The following is a 26,362-nucleotide window of genomic DNA, read 5'->3' as shown; positions in this document are numbered from 1 at the left end:
GTTTATTTGATTTTTTATAACACTTCAATTGAAAATAGGGTTAAAATCTATTATATATATAATTTAATTTTGGATTTATTAAGTATTTGGAAGGATTTTTAAGTCCAAAGCTTTATTTAGAATGTAAAATTTGAATAACGGTTTTGATTTTTCTCTACTTTTGATAGATTCAACGTTAATATACATTTTAGATGGCTTTTATACATTGTTCAACATGGAAATATCTATATATCTCCTTTATTTTGAGGAACATCCCAACAATTTCTTTAAAATATTATTCTCCATATAAATAATTGACGATTCAATTTGAAATTCTTTTTGTTATTAATACTTTTTAAATATTATAAATTAATGTACACATTCTTCTTATTATAAACTAATTGAAAATTATATATATATATATATAACTCTTTGGGGACTCAAATTTTTCCATCAATTGCCTCACTAGCATTAGTTCGTGCAGGAATATTTACCTTTTCCCTATTATTGAGGAGATTATTTGTATTGCTAATCCAATTGTTGTTATTTTGTGTTTGCACATTCACACGGAAATGAACACATTAATGAAATTTGTCTATCTAAGGATGGCCTTCATCTGCAAAATGATCTCTGGGTCATAGTGGAGCAGATAAATGATCAAGTCATAGAGTCTTCTCATCACATTTAGGGGTTTGTTGTCACATGTCTTGATACTATCATCATATAAATCATTGTAAAAAGAAAATTGATTTCATATATAACTGTAATAAATAAACCAAAGAAGTACACCTGTCACCTTTATTCTATGGATTAAATTACTAAGTACAAGCCTTACACAAAGTATAAATGATTTATTGTAGATGGTAAATATTAGCTTTGGAGTTTTCGCATACTGAAGTAATATACTCTGGTGATTTCGCTGTAACCCTTGGTTATATTTCTATGGTTAAATCCAAGGTTGTTATACCTAAAATATAATATGTTGAACTTGGTTTCCCCTTAGAGTTGGTGGGACTAGAGTTCTGTGTTCTTCCTACTGCCATACAGTTGTTGGGCACCTTCTCGGGAAGGTCTCCTCATCTACGGTCTTCCATAAGGCAACTCCATCGGAAATTGTTGATTGAAACATTAACTCTTTTGACATTTACTTCACTGAGTGGTTTTGGAACTTCCCTTTCTGTCAGGGAGAGCCTTCCAGTTCTAGCCCATGGCTTCAGGGTTTCACACAGGTTTTACTTCTGCCTCTCTGTATTTTTGACAAAGTTCTTTCTACTCCTTCATAGCTCCACCATGACTATATTCCCGAATTTTAGGTCTGTAGAGATCATTCTGGCACTTACCACTCAAAAGGAGCCGTCCTGCCGCAACAGTCTAGCCGAGGTAATCAATTTTTCCTTATACTTGCAATATTGCACTTCAATGTAACCATTAATTTGTTTCTTTAAGAAGTTGTTCATTTGGATTGTTAGGTTTTGCCAGAGGTTTTCATACTGCATGAGTATGCTTGTGCAGAAACATAGCCTTAACTCATCGTCAATGTCCAAGGGTTTCATACTTACTTTACCATCCAGCCACTGGGTAATGTGAAGGGTTGTTGCATTAAATCTTGGGTTGAAGAGATTCAGAGTCATAGAGAGTTATTAGTTTTGTCTTGCTAGCTTCATAAGTTGCTATTTAGTTATATTACTCTAAGACTTATATCTTATTGTATATAAAAACGCTCTGCGGCTATAGTTTTCCTTTTTGTTTTAGGTAATCTCATCATTTCCAATTTAAAGGATTATGGGAATCAACTTGGTTTGGGTTTGTAGCTTCCCCTTGTAAATTAAACCATATTTAAACTTATACCATTCAGAAGAAACAAATATTTCATTAAATTTGGAAATCTTTTATTACAATGACATCAATAGAATTGAGGTTTTTAGTTATTTTGAAATTCTAGATTCGTCATTTAATTCCAAATTTAATGAAATATATGTTAAGAAGGTGAATTTAGATTTTGAGTTTTATAGTTATATACAGAGATCTGTTACTATGAATTTTTGTGTCTTATATTTTAAAAGTTACAAGGAGTGCGCATTTACGGAAATGGATTCTACCTTTGCGCAATTCTATTCTTTTCACATAGCTCAGTGGTGTTCATTTGAACTGGCTTTCCTTCTCTGTTTAAAGAGAGCATTAGTCGTTTATGCACATTCAATTATTATGGTCTTGAATTTATTTATATGTTTCATACCATCTTGTTTCAGTATTTGTATCTGCATATAGTTTTGGGGTTTCTACCCACGTCCCAACATGAAAAATGCTCATTAATTTACTATATATCTCTAATAATTTCGTTGCAGAGTCTTGCTATATTTTACCCATATAACCCATGTTTGTTTGGGGTTAAAGTTATTGAGTTCAAAATTCAATCGTTTTCTGAATGGCATTTTATAAGAATAAAGCTTATTCGTTTTAACTTACTGCCAGCTCCGGTTCTCTCTTTTCCTTAAGAGGCAGTTTTTTCTCGATTTCAGTTCAGTATAATTCGGTAGGCTTGATTTTTCAGTAGAGTTTAAATTGATGTTCGTTGCTTGCATTTTCTTAGCTCAAAAATCATTAAAAGGGTCATGATCTATATTGTCTTTTCCTATATCTGGGTTGTCTGTAAGCAGTATTTGTTTATTTCCTTTTCCAGAACAGTAACCCTCTCCATTTGAAAGTTTCTAAACCCATTCTGACGAGTTCAAAGAGTTTCTTGCTTACTGGTTTATTGCTTTTTGAGGAATTATGTCTATTGTATATCCTTAGGAAGTGGATTTTCCTAAAGGATGATTACTAATCTGATTACATATCTTATTTATTTATTTAGAATTTCCTTGGTTAGACTAATTTCTGTTAGATAATTGCATGTTGATTATATACGTTTATTGGTAATAATTAGACCTTTACTCAATTAGCACATTTAACCTTTTCCAAAAGGATACATGTCTTTAATTCAACAGTACATTTAACTTTCAGAAGGAAGTAAATACTTATCTAATTTTTGTAGCAATTACTGTCAACTGCTTAGTCCCAGTTTGACTATAACTTGCTGAATTTCCTCCCAACCTTGAGATCAGCTTTCCAACCTAAGTCTGCTCCTGAGTTGTTCCTCACATGAAGGATGTTTCCTTTAATACAAAGAGTCTTAACATGCCACAATTATCTAGCCTTAACCAGACTTAGCTTTATGAACCCGTCTGACATAGAAACACAATATCATCAGTTTTATTTCATTTCTTGATCTCATGTACATATATCCTCTCGATCTCTTCCTTGAGAATAAATATTTAATGAATTAGTTAGGGATAGCTAACCGCCTATCGTAACTACATGACATGTGAGAATTGCATGATTGTCATCATCAAGACATTCACTTCATGCAAACTTAATCAAAATAATGAATATATAAACTTATAATAATAATATCCAGTTTCTTTAACTGTAGTAGTTAAATATTTACAATTACTGGGGACATCACATATTCCTCACCCTTAATATTAAACATCATCCCGATGTTTCTCTACTACAAATAGATTTGGAAAAGCCTCCCTCATAACCTATTCATCCTCCCAGGTGACCTCCTCTGGCCCAAATTGCTTCCATTTCACTTTAACTTGGGTGATAACTCATCTCCACAACATTAATTCTCCCTGATTGAGTACACCCAGGGGTTCAACTAAGAAATTGCCTTCCGGTTTGACCTACACATAATAAAAAAAAAAATAGTTAGCCATTTCCTTTTGCTGTCTGCCCTTGCAATTGTTTGTAATACACTATGTCCCTTATGAATAATCTAATTACCTGTATATCCTGCCAATTGATTATATGGTTAGGATCATATATATATATATATATATATATATATATATATATATATATATATATATATGTATATCTATATATATATATATATATATATATATATTTGTATGTATATATATATGTATATGTATATATATATATCTATATATATATATATATGTATATGTATATATATATATGTATATGTATATATATATATATATATATATATATATATATATATATGTATGTATATATATATGTATATATATATATATATATATATATATATATGTATGTATATATATATGTATATATATATATATATATATATATATATATATCTATATATATATATATATATATATATATATTTCACACAGAAACATGAAAAACATTATGCACACGTATGTGGCTTGAGCCATAGGTCCAATTTGGGCCAGGATTTGGAAAGGACCGCAAAATCGGGGTGCTAATTTAGCACACCCACCCCAATGCAGGGTACTCTTCTTGGCTCATACATGAACGTAAAAATTATCTCCAACTTGAAACTCCTGAAAACTTCTCTTCAGGTCGGCAAAATCTTTCTGTCGATCTTGAGCGATCTTTAAATTTGAGCACACTTTTTAATACATATATTCCGTTTATTTTAACATGTCAGGACCCTACATCAATTTATCCTCTGGGCCACCCCAACTCGAGGATGTCCTACACCTCCATCCGTATAATACCTCAAACAGACTCATTTGCAAGGATGTATGGTAACTATTGTTGTAAGCAAGCTCCACTAAATGTATATAATCCTCCCATTTAGATAGTTGCTACATTACATAAGTCCGCAGCATATCTTCCACTATTTCATTCACTCTCTCAGTATTCCCATCCGTGTGATGGTGATAGGTAGTGATAAAATGCAGTTGTGTGCCTAAACCTCAAAATAAGGCTTTCCAAAAAGCCAATGTAAATTTTACATCATGGCCAAAAATTATAACCCTCGGTATTCTGTGTAGTTTAAAAATATTTTGCATGAATATGTTAGGAATTTGAAAGCCTTAAAAGTAGACTATACTCGTATAAAGTGAGAAAAATTGCTCAACTTATCTATTACCACCATTATTGAGTCATTCTTCTTTTTAGACTTAGGTAGTCCTATAATAAAACCTATGGAAATAGTTTCCCATTTTCATTCTAGAATAGGCAATGGGTGGAGTAGCCCAGCTGGCTATTGGTGTTCTGCTTTCACTTGTTGATACTCCAAGCAATGAACCAAATATTCAGCCACCTCTTTCTTCATACCGGGCCAGAAATATTCCTTTCTAAGTGCAATGATTACTTTCTGATATCTGGGATGTCCTGCACAAGGATTTTTATGGTATTCCTCTAAAATTAATTCTTTAATACTTTTCTGGTTTGGTACATACATTCTCCCTCTATAAATGAACATACCTTCTTGATTTACCTCATACCCTAGATGTTGTTTGTTGTTGTTCAGATTTTTAGCCTGTTGCCATTAAATTTTATATTCAGGATATTGTATTGTTGCTTCTTTAATCTTCTCTTTATAAGTGGTATGAACTTCACTAAAAGAGACTTCAAAGTCAAATTTTCTCATGAAATCGACCCAGCAGGCTTGTTTAGCATTCAGGCTAGGTTGCTTGAAATAGTTAGTTAAACTATGATGATCTATCATTAATAAAAACTTCTTACCGAATAAGTAATGTCACCACAATTTTAATGCATGCATTACTGTCATTAGCTCCAAATTGGAAGCTGAATACTTTTGTTCATGCTCCTTAAGTTTTTTAGACTCATAAGAAATAACTCTTCCCTCTTGCATTAGTACACTGCCAAAACCTTCCTTGCTAGAATCGCAACAATCAATGTATTCTTTATTTGGTTCTGCAATACTTTAAATAGGTGTGGTAGTAAGAAAGTGCTTCAACTAGTCAAAACCTCTTTGACAGTCCGTGGTCCAAGTGAAGGTGTTCCCTTTCTCTTACAAATGGGTAATGAGGTATGACACCATGGAGAACCCTTCAAGAAATATCCTGTAGTATCTGACCAAGCCCATGAATGATCTTATATCAGCTACATTCTTTGGTATTGGCCATTCCATTATGGTTTTTATCTTCTCCGGGTCCACAGCAATCCCATCCTTGGTAATGATATGTCTTAAATATTGAATTTGTTCTTTAAAGAAATCACATTTATTGTACTTGGTATACAACTGATGCTCCCTGAAGGTTTGCAAGACAATTTGTAAGTGCTCCTTATGTTCTTCTATATTTCGGGAAAAGATAAATATATCATCAATAAAGATTAGAACAAACTCATCCAAATATTGATGAAAAACGTTGTTCATTAGACACACAAAGGTCATGGGGGCGTTAGTTATCTCGAATAATAACATAATGAACTCTTAATTCCCATAGCGAGTTCTAAAGGTTGTTTTGGCTATATCTTCTTCCTTTATTATAATTTTATGGTACCCAGAGCGAAGATCAATCTTTGAAAATATGATCACTCCCTTTACTGGGTCAAACAATTCATCAATTCGAGGAAAAGGGTATTTATTTTTAACTGTCAACTTGTTTAGTTGTTGGTAATCCATGCACATTCATAACGTTTTGTATTTCTTCTTGACGAAGAGTATGGGAGCTCCCAAAGGTGAGACACTTAGGTGTATATACTTTTTATCAAGTAATTCATGTAAATGCATTTTCAATTTGGTTTTTTCTAGTACACTCTTGCGATAAGGGGCTTAGGATACTTGGGCATCTCTAGGGATTAGCTCAATAGTAAAATTTATATTCCTCTTTGGAGGCAGTCCCAGAATCTCCTCAGGAAATACGTCTGGAAAGTTTTGTACCACAAGTATATTTTCTAAAGTACCAAATTTTTTCGTTGAATTGATAAACCCCACTTGTATTGCATAAATATAACATCCTTTTCAAATATATTTTGCTAATTGAGAAGTTGTTACTGGTCTTATTTTCAGTGATCTTTTTATACCCTGAATTTCTTGTCTCATACCCTCTTCATCCATATAATTAATAGTTTTATCTTTACAATTAATCAGGGACCAATGTTTCTCCATCCAGTCCATACCTATTAGGACATCATATGATCCTAACGGTAAGACATTCAGGTTTGCCATAATAGGCTGACCTGCTAGCTTTATAGGGAAATTACTCACTTTAGCCAGCACAACCTTGCTCCTATGCTGAGTTGTACTAGCCAAGGATTTTTAAATTTAACATCTTGTAAATGACATTGTTCAACCACTTTTGGACTTATATAACTCAAAGTAGCCCCGGATCAATCAAAATAGATATAGTTCAGTCAAATATCTTACCTTTGAATTCTACCATTGTTGGTTGGTATTCTACCTGATGATATTCAAGGGCAACGTTTATTTTAGGAATACTCCTCGCCACTTCTCCCACAGTTGATACTTCTTGAATCTATGCAACTTGATCAGTTCCCTTACGATACAGACAGTTTTTAACATAGTGTGGTCCTCCACATCCCCAACATTGTACTGGGGGTCTAGCTGTTGTTTCCACTTCAGTTTTACCAGACTGTTCATTTGTCTTGGACTCACCCGGAAATTTGAATATATGTTGATTTCTGTTCATATTTCTGATTGGTTGACCTTTATGGGGTCCTTTGTTGATAGCAATCTTATTTCCTTTGCTCCTAGAGGCAAACTTAATTCCGTTTTTATCAATCCATCTCTTTCCTCCATCACCCTTTTGTTTGGTTTGCTGATAGCCTATACGAGCCTTCCATATAACTTCATCCATGGTCTTCATATTGTCAAATTTGAGACGTTCCTTCATGAATAGCGGCAAACTGCTGATAAATCTTTGCACCTTTGCTTTCTCTTCTCGTAGGTAGGGAACATATCGAAGAAAGGATGTGAACTTCATTATGAATTCATCAATACACAACTGACCCAGTCGAAGGTCATGAAACTCTTTTGCCTTCTCATCGTAAAATATTTCAGTTAAATATTTTTCCTTAAAATAATTTTTAATTTTTTCCCAAGTTACATTCTACTCATTTACTCCACATACAATCTTCACCTCCTCCCATGAAAAGGTGGCTTTTCCTTGCAGCTGTGGCTAAGCGAGCCCTTAGATTGTGATCATATTCATACAATTGAAAATACTTATTCATATTGATAATCCAGGCTTCAACAACTTCCTCATATTCACCATCGAAGAGGGGAGGTTTGATCTTTCAAAACACTCCTTGCAACTCAACTTTCTGTCGTTTTTCCTTTTTGTGATCTAACACATTATCAAATTCCTCATCTTGATTTTCTTCGCCCACTTCTGTTTTCGAGTTTTCATTTCTAAATTCTTGGTCTCTAGTCATGTTTCCATTTTCGAGACGAGGAATTGATTGCTACTGATTCTATCTGTTAGACAAACTCTTCATAATTTTTTCTTGTTCTTGCATCAACCTTTCGTTTTCTACCCGCAACCTATCAATTTCATCCTTTAGTTCTTGTAAAGTTTCAAAAATGGGAGTGTTGGTATTGCACAGCTCCTCCCCCTACTGTACCCATAGCTCGGGATTGGCTTTTGGAAATGATATTGGTCATGTTCCTGTCATGGGTCTCTGTCATGTAAGTCCAGTCCTCCTCATGTTAGTTGCTTTTATTTCTTTCTTTGTGTACATCATAAACATTGTTATTCATTTGTTTCCAGAGGTCTCAGTTTTGCAACATGAGTGCTCTGATACCACTTGTCACATTTCTTGATAATATGATCATATAAATCATTGTAAAAAAATATATATATATATATATTCAGATATAACTGTGATAACCCAAATAACCCAAAGGAGTACACCTGTCACCTTTATTATATGGATTAAACTACGAAGTTCAAGACTTATGCAGAGTATAATTTCTTTACTATACATGGTAAATATTATCTTTGGAGTTTTTGCATACTGAAATAATATACTCTGGTGATTTCGATGTAACACTTGTTTATATTTCTATGGTTAAATCCGAGGTTGTTATACCTAAAATCTAATACGTTGAACATGGTTTCCCCCTAAAGTTGGTGAGACCAGAGTTTTGGGTTCTTCCGACTGCCATATAGTTGTTGGGCACCTTCTCAGGAAGGTCTCCTCATCTACGGTCCTTCATAAGGCAAATCCGTCGAACAAATTTAGTTGAAAACTTATCTCCTTTGACATTTGCTTCACTAAGTGGTTTTTGCATTTCCCTTTTTGTCCGGCAGAGCCTTCAATTTCCGACCCATGGCTTCAGGGTTTCATGTAGGCTTTACTTCTGCCTCTTTCTATTGTTGACAAAGTTCTTTTTGCTCCTTCATAGCTCCACCGTGACTATATGCCCAAATGTTAGGTCTGTAGAGATCATTCTGGCACTTACCACTCAAAAGGAATCGTCTTGGCGCAGCAGTCCAACCAAGGTAATAAGTTTTTCCTTATACTAGGAATATTGCACTTCAATGTAACCATTAATTTGTTTGTTTAATAAGTTGTTCATTTCGATTGTTAGGTTCCTCTAGAGGGTTTCATACTACATGATTATTCTTGTGTGGAAACGGATCCTTACCTCCCCATCCATGTCCGAGGGTTGCAGACTTACTTCACCGTCCAGCCACCTGGTAATGTGAAGGGTTTTGCCATGTAATATTGGGTTGAAGTGATTCACAGTCATAGAGAGTTATCAGTTTTGTCTTGCTAGCTTCTTAAGTTTCTCTTTAGTTATATTACTCTCAGACTTATATCTCGTTGTATATAAAGATGCTCTACGGCTATAGTTTTCCTTTTTGTTCTGGGCATAATGGTGTCATTTCCAATTTAAAGGATCTGGGTGTGTAGATTGATTTGGGTTTGCAACTTACCCTAGTAAAGTAAATAATATTTAATCTTATACCAATCGGAAGAAGGTGAATTCACATTCTGAGTTTTATACTTAGATACAGAGCTCTGTTACTATGAATTTATGTGCCTTATATTTTGAAAGTTACAAGGTTTGTGCATTTATGGAAAGGGATTCTACCTTTGCACAGTTCTATTCTTTACACAGAGGTCTGTGGTGTTCATCTGAACTGGCTTTCCTTATTTGTTTTTAGAGAGAATTAGTTCTTTACCCACATGCAATTATTATGGTCTTGAATTTGTTTATATGTTTCATACCATCCTGTTTCAGTATTTGTATCTACATGCAGTTTTGGGGTTTCTACCCACGTCCCAACATGAAAAATACTCATTAATTTACTGTAAATCTCTAATAATTTCGCAGCAGAGTCTTGTTATATTTTACCCAGATAACCTGTGCTCATTTGGGGTTAAAGTTCTTGAGTTCGAAATTCAATTGTTTTCTGAATGACATTCTTTAAGAATAAAGCTTGTTCATTTTCCCTTATTTTAAGCTTCGGTTCTCTCTTTTCCTTAAGCAGCATTTTCTTCTCGATTTCAGTTCAATGTAATTCGGTAGGCTTGATTTTTCATTAGGGTTTAAATTGATGTTCGTTGCTTGCATTTAATTAGCTAACAAAGCATTAAAAGGGTCATGATCTATATTTTCTTTTCATGTATCTAGGTTGTTTGTAAGAGTATTTGTTTATTTCTTTTTTCTAGAATAGTAACCCTCTCGATTTGAATGTTTCTAAACCCATTCTGATGAGTACTAAGAGTTTCTTGCTTACTGGTTTACTGCCTTTTGATGAATTGTGTATATTATATATCCTTAGGAAGTGGATTCTCCTAAAGGATGATTGCTAATCCGATTACAGATCTTATTTATATATTTAGAATTTCCTTGGTTAGACTAATTTATGTGAGATAGCTAGCATGTTGATTATATACTTTTATTCGTAATAATTAGGCCTTTATTGAATTAGCACATTTAACCTTTTCCAAAAGGATACATGTCTTTAATTCACCAATACATTTAACTTTCAGAAAGAAGTAAATACTTATCTGATTGCTATAGCAATTGTTGTCGAATTCTTAGTCCCAGTTTGACAATAACTTGTCGAATTTCCTTCGAACCTTGAGACCAAATTTCTAGCCTGAGTCTTCCCCGAGTTGTCCCTCACATGCAGGATGTTTCATTTAAGACTAACAGTCTTAACATGCCGCAACTATCTGGCCTTAACCGACTTAGCTTTATGAACCCAACACGATATCCTCAGTTTTATTTATTTTCTTGATCTTAGGTACATATATCCTCTAGATCTCCTCCTTGAGAATAAATATTCAAGGAAGTAGTTAGTGATAGGTGCCTACACTAACTACCTGACATGTGAGAATTACATAATTGTCATCATCAAGACATTCACTTCATGCATAGCTTAATCAAAATAATAAATATATAAACTTATAAGAATAATATCTAGTTTTTTTATTGGAGTAATTAAATATGTGCAATTACTAGCGGCATCATAGTTGTTCACATTGCCTAGTATTTTGGCGGTCTTCCTTGGTCTTTTGGCCTAGTTTATGCTTTTTCTATGATATGTAAAGGGAACCAATCTTATTTTTTTAACCTTTGTTATGCTCTAAACTATGTTCTTTCTTCCTTATACTCCCTAAAAATATCCTTTCTACAGTTGTTTTAAGTTATTTTGGAGAATAGGTTCTAGAAGTGTAAATACAAAATGCAATTTTCTTTATTATTCTATGAATAAAATGAAACATCATTTTCATACAAATGAATAAGACAACTTTTTCATACCAAATTGTCTTACGAATCGATGAATGGAATTAGTAATGTTAACCTTATATTATTGATATTTTATAATTCATTGTTTTGTTAATTATTTCTATTTTCAAAGACATTAAAAAAATTACATATATCCCTTAAAATAAATTATCCAAAAAATCTCATTCTATAATAATTTAATAATAATTTTAAAATATTTATTAATTAATTAAAAAAAATAAAAAAAAATTATATAAAAAATTTAAGTATTGACAATTAAAAATAAATAAAAATAAAAATAAAAATAAATATTAGAAAGGGGGAGTAGGGGTGGATCAGGAAGAGAGAGCTGGAATGTAGCTCTTACTTAACTTCTAACCATCATCCTTGTTGATTTTGATTGCATGCTTCTCAATCTCAATAGCGTCTCTTAGCCTCCTATGGTGGAATTAATCAACCTTAGCAATGACTTTCGAATCCTTAATGCAGCCACGGTACTTGGATTTTCCCTTGATGAGCAAGAATGGTTGTACCTAATATCTGTTGCATTCTCTTGGATTCTCTGGTTAATGGAGCAACCAACTTCTCCAATGTAGAGAATCCCACAGAAACAAGGGATTGAGTAGACCCCTTTCATGTCTTTATAGTCTACAGGGTCCTTAATAGATTTAATACAATTTCTAATAGATTTAATACAATTTCTAATAGTATCAAAGAGTTTTAACTCCTTAATATAAAATTGTTGTAATCTTGGAAATGTGTTTATTGCTTTATTACTCTTAACAAATATCTAGACTTAAAAATGTTTTAGTAAAAAATGTATGAATTTAAAAAATATAAGTTAATTTAGTTCTATTTATGAAAACTAGTTTGTTGTCGATTTAAAGGAAAATCATTAACATGATTTAAATCAAAATTATTTAAAAATTATATCTGGCTACCCTTTATATATATCCAATTGTAGAAGTAAAACTTAAATTGTTATGAATCTTTAAAGATTGAAAATGTATTTAAAACTCATATCGTGATAATAATGAGATATAGAAGTGTATTAGTTTCGTCTAATATTAATTTTAAAACTTTCTAATCACTATAACATATTGTGGCCTAAAATTGGCTTTAAGTTCGTATTAAATACCAAGTAACAATTTTAAGAATGTGTTAAAAGGTCAACAATGAAGGTGAATGCTGAAAATGAAATTCCATTTTATTAAAAAATAATAAGATATAAACAAATAACATTTTATTAAGTAATAAGATATAAACAACAAAGATAATCAGCAACTAAAATTTAAAAGATGAGGTAAAATGGGCAACGAAAAAGGTTCATGCTGAAAATGAAATTCCATTTTATTAGAAATTAATTAGACATAAACAACAAAGATAAGCAGTAACTACAATTTAAAAGATTATGTGGAAAGGTCAACGAGAAAGGTTGATGTTGGGAATGAAATTCGATTTTATTAAAAAATTAAATAAGATAAGCTATAAATAACTAAAATGCGTAGCGCATTGGAGAGATTGTATTTTCAAGTGAATACATTGTTAAAGTACGTTATAGATACTAGGGAAGATTGCATTTTCATTTGAATATGTTGTCGAGATATATTCTTGGTTAAGAATATAACTGAAATTCTTCAATCTTATCTGAATTAGATTACTACAATTTTTTATATTTCTCTTTGACTTAAAAATTCAAGAATTTTCTTTCAATTTATGGAGTATGTTTAGCTATAGTCATATCTAATGTAGGAGGCTTGTTCACAAAGCTGTGGAATTTGAATTTTGAATTCAAGACTTATCAGGTGACTCTTTTCAATATGTTGTTTATTTCTTGTGCATGTTCTGTTTTTCTTCTTGATTTCTTTTTCTTATTTTTTGGAACTATAATAATTTTGGTTTGGAAAACTATGAGGTTTTGGTCAAAAGAAATGAAATCATAGTGTCATTATTATATAATTTTATACCATCCCTTATTATAATTTGTGTATCTAAGGTTTGGATTAGAATAGAGTTTCATTTGTAATTAGCGAGGCAAACACATAGCTAGGTTTGTCTTTAAGTTTAGTGAAACAACTCATAACTAATCTCATTAGTGAGTGGAACCTTTCATTAGTCAAGAGAAAACACATATTGGACAACAACAACACCAGCTCTGTGAACCACTCAACAGACAGCTGGGTTGACTAATCAAAACTACATCAAAACTGTTGTCAAAACAATCCGTCCACTAGAGAGTACACAGAAACTACCCCGTCTATCTAACCATCCTGAGAGTGGTGCTCTGGATAACCAGTGCACACGAACCCTTAAGCTCTTGATGTCAAAAGTCTCGCTTATCACATAAACCTTCTGATCACGCTATATTTCTATTATAATCCGTTTATAATAGAAATAACCACAAACACGTAATAACTTACCTTTTCGCCCTTTTCCTCAGTCCTTACCGGACTTCAAAAAGAAATCACCCACGTTCATAACTTCATCGGGTCCACTCCATTACTATCGGCGCATCACTTAACAGCATTCCATCGCACCTTCACTTAACCTTCCTCCGATCGCCGATTAAACCGATCTCCACCGTCCATTTCTTTCCATGATCCAACGGTCAATATCTTTTCCCGCTCAATCAAACTACACGACACTCCTCCGTCGTTGATCTGCGCTTAGTGGATCCGACAGTCCACAGCGATTTCGGGTCGACAAACAGCACAGAGAATACCCGCCCGAAAAGCAGTTTTTGTATTTTCCTCCGCTGCTACATGTTGCTCAGTTAGTGGAATTGGGCGACTACCCTTCAATACCACTTACCATCCTTCCTCTACCCGAAATACCACTTAAGGTTTTGAGAAACCACCTCTTCGCTGTGTTATCTTCTGCGCTCTTTCACCGTGCGATGAATGTCAATCTGTTGCTCTGTCGATCGGACGTTCGACATCTATTTCTTCTGCCATTCCTTAACCTTTGATTGTCTTTACAACCCAACACCGTGCGATCCTTCCTTTTGAGATCTACGGTCAATAGCTCATTTCGGGCCATCAACTTGCCCACTCAATACTTTAACTTACAGACCCAAAGAGAAACAAAACCACCTCTCTAAAAATTTTTCAGGTCCGCTTGAGGAATAGTCATCGATCATCTTTTCACCCTGAACACCATGCAATCCCATCCTTGGAGATCTGACGGTCCAGAGCTGGTTTCGGGTCGGTAACTTGCCCATGCAATAATTTATTTTTCGGACCCGATGAGTATCATAAATCACCACACTAATGTTTTTCGGGTCCGTTTGAAGATTTAACCCCGTGTGGTTTTCCGCCCGAAATCCATAGGATGGTGGAGTTCAAGGCAATCTATGGTTAGCTGCCTGCCAACCAGCTTGCTGTTTACCCCTTGTGCTTGGTCCATTTTCCACTATTTTCATCAGTCCCTAACTGCTGAATTTACATGTTCTGAGAATACTCCCTGTCTATGGTCGCCTGTCTATGACAGTCCTCGTGCAATGTCCCTGAGGGTGTCAATGCCCAAGTATATCTTCTATTACTTCTTGAACAAAGCAATCCTTCATTCACCAAGCGATCTGCTAATTTGTTGGTTGTTCTGCGTAGTGAAAAAATTGGTGTGTTCTTAGGGCTCTCAGGTGGGATTATATACATTGATAGACCTGCAATAACCTCCAGTGTTTTGACACTTTTTCTGGTGTTGTACCATTGCATATCTTCTTGACCAAATTGATTATCAATTCAGAGTCTGCTTCTACAATAGCATTGTGTAAATCTGACTTAATCAAGATTTCTAGGCATTGCTCTAAGGCCATGAGTTCTCCCATATTATTAGTGGCATTCCCCAAATGACTATGAAAGATGATTTGTATGTATCCCTTCTCATCTCTTATGACTCCGCCATAACCAGCCACTCCAGGGTTTCCTTTAGAGGCTCCATCTATATTGAATTTCAGAAAACCATGTGGAGGAGGTTGCCAGAATTCCTTACCCGTTGTTGTATAGCTTGCGCTCTTGCTTATGCCCTGGGGGATCGGCAACTGGAGACCCAATTGCAAAAGTATATGTGCATCCTCGTTTAGAGGAGGGTTTTCGAGGGGTTTCTTTAGACAGGTACTTACAGTTTCTTTGAGTTGTCTTATAATCTAAGCTATGATGCTCTGTGTTGAGCCAATTCTAGTCTTGAAAATCTTGTTATTGTGTTCTTTCTAGACATCCCAGATCAAAAAACTTGGAATCAGAGCCTAGGCTTTGTTGACTGTTTCGTTTTCTAAGAAATATTTCCGCCAATTCTTTAAAGTTCCAGTAATGTTGGAAGTGTCCCCGTCAATTTTCTTGAAGATTGAGGCTACCCAATTCCATAAGGTAGAGGTGAATGTGCAGAGGTTGAGTAGGTGATACATATTTTCTTCTTGCACACCACACAAGTGGCATCTAGATGGACCAACTAGACCTCTTTTCCAAATATTTTCCCAAGTCATAATCTTTTTATGATGCACCAACCACATGAATAGTTTAATTTTCATCCACTACGAGTTCTTCCATAGGTCCTTCAATGTCTTATCAGGGTTTGGAAAGTCAAGCCCAATGGAAATTCTTTTGGCTTCTTTGAGTTTGAAGTTGCCTTCATTGTTTCTTCCCCATATTTGTTGGTCAGACAATGTAGATGTTAAAATATTTCTCTGTTCCAAGATGACTGCAAGAGCTTCTGCTTGGGCCTTCAAAGGGGTTTCTTCACTGTATCCCAGGTTCTTCCATGTTCTCCATTTATCCTTGTATCTTGTTTGATCCCAAAAATCACTTACCCTGACTAAACCTTTATTGTGAGTGTCATTCTTAATATTGGCTAATTCTTCTCTACATAGGTTAGGTTCATGTTCCCAGTTATCCTCCCAAAACCATGCTAGGTTTCCATATTTGATCTCCCAGAAACTGTGCTTCTGAACTATGGCTTTATTCTCCCAAGCACTGTTCCAAATGTGGGAGCGCTTGATGTGGCCAGATATACGAATATGATCCCTTTCTTACCAATTGTTCACAGACTTCTGTTTCTAGAGCCTGGCCCATGGGGTTGCCGACTCCTTTAGCCATCTCCACCAAAGTTTTTCCCCCAAGACTTTGGTAAGGGTTTCAGGGTCATGAAGTCCCACACCCCCATGGTTCTTAGGTTTGCAGAGCTTATCCAAAGCTACCAAAGCCATTTCTTTTTCTCTTCCACTTTGCCCCAAAGAAACTATCTTTTAATATTCCTGATGAGTTGCAAAACTCCTTTAAGAGCAAGAAGAGCTGAAAACATGAAGGTGGGAATAGTTTGTAGGACAACCTTTGTAAGCACTAGTTGTCCTGCTAAATTCAAAGACCTACTTGTCCATTTCCTGATTTTATCCTGCAATCTATTAATCACTGGCTCCCAAACTTCCTTTCTCAGAGGTTTATCAGTGAGAGGCATTCCCAGATATTTGGATGGTAACTGATCTCTTTGAAAGCTGAGAATTCTGGAGAGGTTTCTCTGAATAGCAATGTCAGTATTAAAAAAGAATTTTTGATTTGGTGAGGCTTACCTCTGTACCAGCAGCCATAGCAAAGTCGTTCAGGATTTGTTTGAACACTTTAGCTTCCTTGACCGTGGGTGTACCCTGCAGCATAGTGTCATCCACAAATTGTTGATGAGTCCAGGCATCCCCATTCGTGTTGAGTTTGAAACCCTAGATTCTTCCTTCTATATTGCGGATTTAATCGCTTTGCCTAATCCTTCCATTGTGAGAATAAAGAGGAGGGGGAGAGTGGATCTCCTTGTCGAAGGCCTCTCGACGGACTAAAGGTTTTGGATGGAGAGCCATTAAGCAGGATTGAAAAATTAGTTGTAGTAACAAGGTCCCTTACCCATATTATCCAGTTTTGGTCAAAGCCATACGCTATTAGTACTTCCCTGATGTATGACCAGTTGAGCTTGTCATAAGCTTTTGCTAGGTCAAGTTGTATGATCATCCCCACTTGCTTATTTCTCTTAAGAGAATGAACCACCTCATGAGCTTGAATGATGTTGTTTAGAATTTTCCTTCCTTCCACATAACTAGTTTGCTCCTCAGACAAAAGCGTTGGAAGTAGGGGTTGAGTCCGTTTGCAATTACTTTGGAAATAATTTTGTACACCACATTGCATAAAGCAAGGGTCTAAATCTTTCTGGTGTCATTGTTTTTTCCTCCTTTCAAATCAAAGCTATGAAAGAAGTATTAAGCGCCCTCAAAATGGTTTTGGATCTTCTCGAGTCCTCCACAACTTCAAGGATATATTGTTCGACTATTTCCCAGCATGCTTTGAAGAAGTCAACATTGAACCCATCCGGTCCTGGAGCTTTCCCATTTTGCATTTATTTAATGACTTCAGTAACTTCCTCTTTAGTGACTGGTTTGTTAAGATTGTAATTGTCTTCCTTGGTTATAAGCTTTGGAATGTACTTTGGGAAGTTGTTGATAAATTGTGATCTGTCTATGAGAGGCTCCTTTGCTATGCTTTGGAAATGTTGTACCAGAGCACATTCCATTTCTTTGTGGGTTCTGAGCTCTTTCCCTTCAGTGTCACTGAGTTATCAAATCATGTTATGTGACCTATGATCCATGGTTGACTTGTGAAAAAACTTTGTGTTTCTGTCCCCTTCTTTAAGCCATTGCACTCTCGATTTTTTCCTCTAGAAGATCTCCTCTTGCTGGCATCTGTCTTCCCATTCATGTTGAAGAGTATTAGCTTGCATTTTTATTTCCTCGATAAAGCCATCTATGATAAGGATTTGATTGATTACCTGTAGTTTCTGTTCAACCTCTCTTTTAGCTTTGAAAATATTGCCAAACTCCTTTTTGTTCCATTCTTTAAGCTTGAGTTTGATGTGTTTCAGTCTCTTTTGTAGAAGGAACATATTAGTACCTTGAATGGGAAAATCCTCCACCTACCATTTACCAATATTATTGATGAAGTCAGGGTGAGTGAGCCAAACATTTTCAAACCTGAAAGGTCTGTTCCCCAGAGCGCCTATAAAAGAACCTTCAAGTTGGATAGGCCAGTGATCTGAGCCTCCAAAACGAAGGATAGATGCAGTCAAGTCAGGGCCAGTGAGAAAGAGGTCCTTTGAGATTATAAATCTATCGAGTTTAGAGGCAACTTGAGAAGCCCCTCCCCTCTTATTGTTCTAGGTGAAAGTACCATTTATTGTGTCCGTGTCCACTAGCCTCATGTCGTTTAGGAAGTTCTGGAAGGAAATGGAGTCTCTCCTAGTGTTCTGGTCCCACCTTTTTTTTTGTAAGAGATCTAATAATATTAAAATCCCCTCCCAGAATCCAAAGCATAACTGGATGTCTCTATCTCAACTCCACCAGTGAGGTGAGAAGCCTGAGTTTGTCTTCAAGTTTTTGAGGACCATTGACATTTGTGATAATATATATTTGCTTATCACCCAAAGGTTGGATCACAGGATTCCAGAGTGTGAGAACCCTGCCTACCATGTTGTCTACTTTAGCTTCTAGATACTCATACTTAATGAGCCATTTTCTATGTATCTCTCTGATTTTATCTATTGAACATTTTGTTTCCTAGATAAACACCATATCTGGTTTTTCTTCTTTTATTCTATTGCTAAGATTTCTTTGTTTTCTTTTACTTCCTAGAACCCTAATGTTCCAGGTGTGAGCTTCATTATGAAAGATTTATAAATGAGTAGCTAGTAAGATCTTTCATCTTACCTAAGTTAGTCATGAGTTTCCCACACTCTGTCAGCAGCTCATTCTGTCTTTTCCTTCCTCTTTTCCTGCTTGGGTTCTTGGAAGAGTGTCCTAATGTTGCCTCCATAATTTTAACCCCTCTATTTCATGGCTATTTGTTGTAGCATTTTTTCATTTTGATAAGATAGAGTATTTGAAAAAATGTTAAGTTAGGATATGGACATAAAAATAGTGAATAAAATGTTTTTGAAAATATCTTGACGATGATGTCCATATCAAAGAAAATGTTAGGTTAGATGTCCTAAAAAATCAAGACAAAAATAAAAATGTTAAGTTAGAAAGAAAAGAAAACAAATAAACTCTGAAAGTGAGCAAGTTCAAATGCCACTACTATTTTCTACAAAATAATGGTTATGTGCAGCTTGTCATAATGCCACAACCCATGACAGTCAAAGAGTTTAATCTTGATTGTTTCATGCTTCAAATTTGATGCTATAGTTAGAGAATAAAGATATGGACAAACTGTTTAATCTTGGCAAATTAGTAGTTAGGTAGAGAATAATAAGGTGCTCATCACTTTAATCTGAGCCCTTGGATGTTATAAGGATAGAATTAGATAGTTTACTTTCGTAAAATAAAAAGAAACGAAAAGGGTTTGCTAGCTTAAATGCACCCATTAAGTGAATAAAAAATGATAGGATAAGAAAAGGGTAAGTAGAAGAAAGGTTGCAGAAGTTTGATGATTGATTGGACAAAATGTACATTTATCATGTTTTACCCTATGTTTTTATGTCCATGAGGCAATTACACAAAGCAAATGAAGGTTTACAAGATCAATTAATTATTTTCCATCATCCCCATTCATCCCTATATTTACTAATTTCCCCTTCCTACCTTCATACATTCATATTCATTCATTTTCCATAAAAACCTCTTTTCGTAAGGTCAAAACCCTCTTTACCTAGGAAAAGTCAAAATCCCATGTAAAATCCCCTTTTACCCAAAAAACCCCACAAAAAGGTGTTTACCCTAAGTATTGATGTATATATGAGCAAAGAAAATAACCCATGAAAAGCATAATACTTAGTATATTTCCCCTTTTGTGTATGTTTTCCCTTTCCGCTCATATTTTCATATTAACACTAACCTATAGTATTAAACCCTTAAAAGTCCCTTTTCCCGTATATTATTAATTCCCTTTATTAAATACCCCGAAACCATAAGTTTTATAATAAAACTATGTATTTCATAACATATCTCATCAGCAGATCACAAGCCTCTCAACATGAAATGCACTATCTCCGCATTGCGATATGCGATTGCGATGGACTCAAACCCGACACAAATATATATCATATTCCATTCCCATTTCACATCCGCCTTCATCGCAAGTCCTGGCTAAAGCATATACCCTCTGCCATTGCGATCTCCGATTGCGATGAGATCTCGGACTCGACGTAGTATAATTCATGTTTTATTTCCATATCACATCTGGTCCTTATCGCATTCCTTTGTGATGGGCCTTCCTTCTCTAAACCCCAATTGTGATGAACCCGGACCTGATATCATTTATCCACCTGCATTCATATTATTTCAAGTTTTCCATCTCTGTTTTGCGAAGGATTTCTTTGTTAAAAAGTTTTTATGGTTTAAACATAAAACCCCGCTAATCTCTATTTTAAACATAATAATGCCCATCACACCATAACTAACCGCTGGGCCCCTCCATTGCTCTTTCCTCCTTCCTCCACATTGTTCCTTCGATCCACCACCATCCAATCTAATGCATTCGAAACCAACGGCCCTCGGTAATTTTGGGTTGGCTCTATGTACGGGAATTACCCACTCGAAAGGCGGTATTCCACTGACCTCCCTTGCTACGTGTCAAGCTCAAATTATTTTGGGTGACCCCTTCCCAAAACTGCCTGTGCCTCATAAACGGTGTGAAGAAAACCAAAAACACCTCCCACATAACGATAAAATGAACACTGTTCATTTTCCGACATAATTCAAATAGAATATTGTTTTTCCATTTAAACACAAAAATCACCATTTTCCTTTGTTTCTCCTATTTTCACAGTAAATCCTCCATAATCTGATGCGACCAATAAAACCATCATTTTACCTTTCGATACGCTCTGGACTCCTTGGAATATCCTATCAAGCTCAATAAAGCCATTGATGTCCTCCTCTTTCACCTTGTTTTTCTTAACAATTTCTGTGTTTTGTAGGGAAAATCTTTATTTGAGGCTTACAAAGAAAAAGCCTGCATACAATTTGAAGACAAATATGAAGATTTTACTGTTGAAAAACACAGTAAAAAACCTGAAATGCACAGTAAAGGTAAAAAGAAACAGTAAAGGTTACTCTGCAAGCTTAAAGGATATTCACAGAGTTTAAAGAGTATCAGATGAAAGATCAAATGAAGGAATTAACCAACGTAGAGGATACAAGCAATCAAGTAGATTAAAGGGAAAAATATCAAAAAACAAAGCCAACACAACCTGAATAAAAGGGACAACAAGAAGTAGTTCAATAGTTGCTCCTATCTTCTTGCATGAAGATCTTTTCCTTTCCTAGAATAAATCTCAACCAGTTTTAGGATATTTCCTAGTTTTATTATTCTATAGAAACTCTCTTCTCGAGTTATTATGGTTTTGAAGTTCAAGGTTCATGGTTCATTACTTGTTAAGTTGTGACTCTTTATTCTACTTTGAACCTGGTTGCACCTTTGAAGGGAGCTTTTCTAGACACTTAATGTACTCAGTTTTTCTGGAATCTTGATACAAAGTAGAGGATTCTGAATTTGGTTTTACAAAGTTTTTGTTATCCTGTATGTTTTTCCAATTATCAATCGTTATGTTTCTCTTCATATGTTTATGACTTATAGAGATATCTAGGTAGGAATGATTGTGTCTCAATTTATTCCTATAAGCTCCTGAATTGATCATCTATTAAGAGAATGGATTAATGAACTATCTGTTTAGCTAATCCACTCTAATCAATAAATCATCAAGATCTTGTTTAAGCTTAAGTATACTGCCTTGAACCTTTGGAACGTAGTTTAGAAGGTTTTCACACTTATGATTGTTCTGTTTTATAGTATGGAAACTGTGATAATCATATTATTTTATGTCTTCTTCTCACCACTATTTTGATCTATATCACTGTGTAAAGCTTTTTAGCAGCCCTTTGCTGAGATATTAATATTATCCAAAGGATTAAGTATTTTTATTCTACATCTGTCTTCATTCATTGGTCTTCCAAAACTAAAACCAAAAACCCAAAAACAACTATTTTAGATGCTCTGGCATTGGTAGCTAACCTACTACTATCTCAAAGGTACAACATCAGACTAGCGTCATTGCCGGGGATTCGAATTTCATTTAAGTTTCCCTTGGGAAAACGATATTCATTCATTCTTTTCCTTTAAAGGTGATTAAAGGTTTAGAAAGGTTAAAATCATTCACCTAGGCGACTCCACACTCCCAAGCTGGCACCTTTTAAACATACCAGATCTCGTTTAGAAGTTGACATAGTTAGTCCTCTGTCAGATCCTGAAAGGCTTCTAAGAAAAGCCAGTTCTAAAAGGGGACACCATCCATCTTCTTCTTCCTCTTTAGTCCTACAATCTAAAGAATTGGAATCATTTGACCCCTATAGTAATATCCCATTAGATCCTGATTAATCCCATTTATCACCTAGGGTTGCTGAACTTCTAGATAAAGGAGTTGATTTTAAGTCAACCTACCTTATTCATTCATTAGAATCTCATCCAATACCCACACTACAACTAGGATCACCTAAAATTGAATCTGAGTTGGTTGTTAATCTACCAGAATATAAACCCACAAATTTCATATCCCCTACCACCTACCAATTTCCTTCCATTTTTGATCGACCTGAAGCTTCTTCTTCTAAACAATCTGAGGAGACCTTCTCTATATATACCAATCCTCTCTTTGAAACAAAAGAAGGTATTCCTTTACAGGTCCCAAAGTTAGTTCTTAAGATTCCTTTGAAGTCTTTCAGGAGGTCTCCTCCTCCTTCACCTCCAACTAGTTCACCAATCCCTGAAACACCATCTTCTCCCTTTACTTCTTTTTCATCCTCTACATCCACACAAAGACCTCATACTCCACCTAGACCACCTCATATACCTCAAGAACCTCATACACCACTTGCAATCATGGCTTTCTGACCTATTGTACAGCCTAGATATGTTGCATTAGTGTTACCTAATAACCTTGATGCATTCCCAGCTGGATACTTAAAATACCTTCCCAAGTACAATGGAGAAACTGGTCCCTCGACTGAGGAACATCTTCAAGCTTTCCTAGACTTTGAAAACAACATGAATATTGAACAAGAAAATGTTTATATAAGATTGTTTGTACAGTCTCTTGAAGGAAATGTGAGGATTTGGTTTAGGCAGTTACCAGTAGCTTCCATTAGAAATTGGGAAGAGGTTACAACCATATTTAAAAATCAATGGGGTGTGAAAAAGGATCCTCTTTACTTCCTCATAGAATTTGAAGAGCTTAAAAGGAACTTCGGTGGACCAGTATCAGATTTTATCAAAACATTCAATAAACTCTATCACAAAATGCCTGCTGATTGTAAGTCCCTTGTAGCAGCAACTAAGTCTAGATTCTCTAAAGATTTTGATGATGACTTGGTTGTTATGCTACGAGAGAGAACTTCCATAACTCTTGAAGATATGCAAACAAACGCTATAGAAGTAGAAGCAAATAGGGCAGCCTCCACTTCTTTAAATCTTAAGGAAGAAAAGGCCATAAGAAAACACAAATTTGTTCAAGAAGCCTCTAGTCCCTCTAAGACTAAATCAAAAGACACAAAAATAGATGAAATAACATATCTTCTTAGAAACCTATCAAATAGGATTTCAAATATTGATACCCAACCTAGGACAATACAACAAACAATTACTAGACCTCAAAACCAAAATCAAGGTCAGTATAAAAGAAATCCACCATTACAAATTCTTCAGAGACCTAGCAATGATCAACAGGTTCCTACTCCTCTATTGATAGATGAACAACAACCTGATGATAATACTATGAAAATTACTGAAGATATTAATAGTATTGATTCTTCTTCCAATCAAATAGACATCATTCCTCTCTCACAACAAAATCAGGTTCAAGAAGTTCAGGAATTTTCACAAGTCTCTAAATATCACGCTTTCTCTAAATTTTTAATTACAGAATTAAACAAGAGGTATGATCTTAGGCCTAGGCCTGGTCCTGGGAGACCTCCAAAGGAAACCCCAATAATTGAACCACGTACCAAAACTGCTAAAGCTAAAACAACTTTTATTCAGCCCTTAGATCAGTGAATTGATACTACCCAAACTGGTAAAAACATTTTGACTAAATTTAATGTTGAAAAATAATTAGAGAGGGTTAAGATCCCAATTCTGTTGTCAGAACTTTCTAAAAACCCTAGTTACAAAAGCCAAGTCACAAAATGGATACAAAATACCTCGGTTGATGTTGAAGGTGATGTCATAAGTCTGCAAGATGAAAAACCAGTAGTAGTTTTTGGCCCTAGTTCAAACATGATAGATGAGATAGTGCCTCCTTTCTATGTAACTCTTAAAACAAATGATTCCATGTTGTATAATTGTATGCTTGATTCAGGACCATCACACAACCTTATGCCAAAATCTATCCTGGACCATTTGAAACTCGACATAACTAGAACCTACCATGACATCTACACCTTTGATTCTAGAAAGGTGCCTTGTTTGGGATTGGTCAAGGATTTAGTGATTACCCTTCCCCAAATTCTAGTGAAAAGTGTATTACTTGATATTTTTGTCACAGATATCGCTCCCGAGTTTGGAATTCTCCTTTCTAGGTCTTGTTGTGCCAAATTAGGGGGAACTCTACAGATGGATATGTCATATGCTACTATCCCTATTTATGGAGAGGAGCAATTAAGATTATATAGAGAGGTAAGATTCATACATATTGTTTGTAAGACTAACCAGTGAAGGAACCATCCAATTTATGCAATAGATCAAGACTTTGGTTGTTTTCAACTCACTTCAAACCAACATAAAACTCAAGTCAAAATTGAAGAGGTAGTTGAAAGTCCTAAAACAAACCAAACTGATATTTGGAAACTGTTATTTGATGGATCTTGCACAAAATATGGGGCAGGAGCTAGAGTAGCTCTAATTTCACCTGAAAAAGAAAATATAACCCAATCATGTAAATTAGATTTTGAAGTTATCAATAATGTTGCTGAATATGAAGCTTTCCTTTTAGGATTGCAATTAGCCAAAAGATTAAAAGTTCAAAACTTAAGTGTTTTTACTGATTCAGAGCTTATTGTTAAGCAAGTAAGAAATGCTTACTAGAACAACCACCCTAGACTTAGGTCCTACCGAAATGAAGTATGGGATTTAGTTGAAAACTTCTTTGGTGCTTTTAATTTGGCTCGTATTCTGAGAGATCAGAATATTCATGCAGATGCCTTAGCTGTCTCTGCCACTTCTTTTAAAATTCTTGATCATACTGATGTAATCTATCAGATACAAGTCAAATATAGGCCATCTATCCCTGATAATCTGAAACATTGGCAAATATTTGAAGATGATGAACATTTGAAATCATTTCTGTAGGTAATAGATGATTTTTCATTTCTACAAATTGATGAAAATAGAACTGAAATAAATGAAAATGCAGATGGAAATGATACTTCAGATTTTAAAACCCAAATTGCTAATCATGACGTTATTCAATTATCAAATAATTTCATTCCAAAAGGACTCATTCCTTTAGAAAAATTGTCTGATCAAAATGATGTCCTCCAAAACCCTCAGTCCATTTCTTCAGAACATGACATAGAAGAGATTAACATTGGAACTGATGAAGATATCAAAAACATCAAAATATGTGCATCTCTAGACCCTGAGATCAAAGCTCAATATCTTAAGTTACTGCAAAATTATAAGGATGTTTTTGCTTGGACTTATGCTGATCTAAAGACCTATGATACTTCATTAATACAACATAAGATTCCTTTGAAGCCAGAAGCAAAACCTTATCAACATAAACTTAGAAGGATAAACCCAGCCCTTCCACCAACTGTAGAAAGGGAGATTAAAAAAATTCTAG

General features: G+C 34.9%; 1 pseudogene; it reads left to right on the top strand.

Annotated features, from left to right (window-relative positions):
- Positions 1 to 26,362, top strand: part of LOC149156656 (uncharacterized) — a 250,647-nt pseudogene that overhangs the window by 111,222 nt on the left and 113,063 nt on the right.

Source organism: Pinus tabuliformis, chromosome 9 (assembly GCF_031772625.1).
Source record: "Pinus tabuliformis cultivar Carrire ecotype Pingquan chromosome 9, CPIR1, whole genome shotgun sequence".
NCBI lineage: Eukaryota > Viridiplantae > Streptophyta > Pinopsida > Pinales > Pinaceae > Pinus > Pinus tabuliformis.
Note: the sequence above shows the minus strand (reverse complement) of the source record. Positions and strands in the feature narration are given on the sequence as shown.